Source organism: Nyctereutes procyonoides, unplaced genomic scaffold (assembly GCF_905146905.1).
Source record: "Nyctereutes procyonoides isolate TBG_1078 unplaced genomic scaffold, NYPRO_anot_genome, whole genome shotgun sequence".
NCBI lineage: Eukaryota > Metazoa > Chordata > Mammalia > Carnivora > Canidae > Nyctereutes > Nyctereutes procyonoides.
The window spans coordinates 68,603,482-68,605,117 of record NW_026575052.1 but is presented as its reverse complement, the minus strand read 5'-3'; the positions used below and the strand labels follow the sequence as shown (position 1 = coordinate 68,605,117).

Sequence of the window (1,636 nt, the reverse complement as noted above, 5' to 3'; positions counted from 1 at the left end):
TAATATAATAGCAAAAACCTCAAATATTATTAGAATTTCTTTAACCTGAAAATTTTTTTAAATATTATTTGATATCCATTATATTCCAGGTATTGATATATATTTTCCAGCTACTCAAAGTTTTCTTTTAGTTATCTAAGTATGCATTAAAAATTTTTAATAAAAATAAAAAAATAAAAAAATAAAAATTTTTAATAATGAATCTTCTACCTTTATTGTTAAATTGATTTATTGCATTAAAATTTTTTAATAATGAATCTTCTACCTTTATTGTTAAATTGATTTATTGTTGGTTTTGTCATTATAGTTTAATTGGCATTTGTTTCCCTGTTGTACATTCTAACTAGTTATTGCCCACGTATAGGGAAGTTGTCCATTAATGCTATGTATTTATATTTTAATTAAGTGAGTCTCTCTTTTCTTAATTTTAGTGTGTTTTCCTTCTTTATTTTCTGCCCTTGAGCTTCCTGATAATCATATTATTCATAAATAATGAAAAATTGGTGTCCGAATTCTAGCTTGTCTATTGCCATCATTCCTGACTAGCCAATCCAAGAAATGGTAAATAGTAAATAATATTAATCCTCCCAGACATCTTTCTTCTTTCCCTGACTTAATGATTATGTGCCTATGTTGTTTCACCATTAAAGATGTTGTTTGTGTTGAGATATACTTGATAAACTATGCGATATAAATATTTTTCAAAATTTAGCTAATGCAACAATTAAAAAAATAAGTACAGGGGTTAAGTTTCTAAATGCCGTTTTATTGTCTGATAATTTTCTCCTTTTTAATCTACTTATGAAATGTGATATATTTCCATACATTAAATGATCCTGATATTCTGATAAGAAAAAGATTATGACATCCTATTATTTTGTGATATTGATGAATGAGATGTATTAATTTTAACTTGGAAATTTTTACATTCATGATAATATATATCACTGAACTTTAAATAAGTTTATGCTGGCTAGTCCACAGCCATACCACCCTGTACGTGCCCGATCTCGTCTGATCTCAGAAGCTAAGCAGGGTCGGGCCTGGTTAGTACTTGGATGGGAGACCGCCTGGGAATACCGGGTGCTCTAGGCTTAAAAAAAAAAAAAAAAATGCTGGCTATCTCAGACTTATAATTCACTTCTGTGAGAGAATCATGAATGAATTTTTTAAAGATTCTTTTCTCTCTCTTCATGCTCTTGATCACTTTGTATAGCAAAATAGTTAATTGTTTTTGAAAATATTTTAAGAAAGAACCGGTAACATTATATGGGGCCAGAGCCTTTGTGGAGACAATTCTTTTCTTACAATATTTAAATCTTTCTCCTATATCATTGGTCTATTTCTTGAGTTAATTTTGGTACTTTATAGTTTTTAAAGGAACTTTTATAATACATAATATTTTGTTATAATCATAACTGTCATTCCACCAATACTACATTATTTTGGTTTCACATTTGCTATATTTGTGTTTCGCCTTTCTTTAATGGCACAGATATGTCTACCACCCCCACCCCAACTTAAAACAAGAAAATCCTTTGATTTATTTATGTTCTTTTTGCCTCTTTCCTTTTCAATAATTTCTGCTTTTATTTCAGCTTTTTCAGGTTTCCTTATATTCTGTTGGTATTACTTT

At 28.5% G+C, this 1,636-nt stretch overlaps 1 non-coding gene across 1 annotated transcript; it reads left to right on the top strand.

Annotated features, from left to right (window-relative positions):
* The first annotated feature begins 976 nt into the window (after positions 1–976).
* Positions 977–1,095, top strand: LOC129514292 (5S ribosomal RNA). The gene has a single exon (XR_008665371.1). It is a non-coding gene; the product is annotated as a 5S ribosomal RNA (ribosomal RNA).
* The last annotated feature ends 541 nt before the right edge of the window (positions 1,096–1,636 follow it).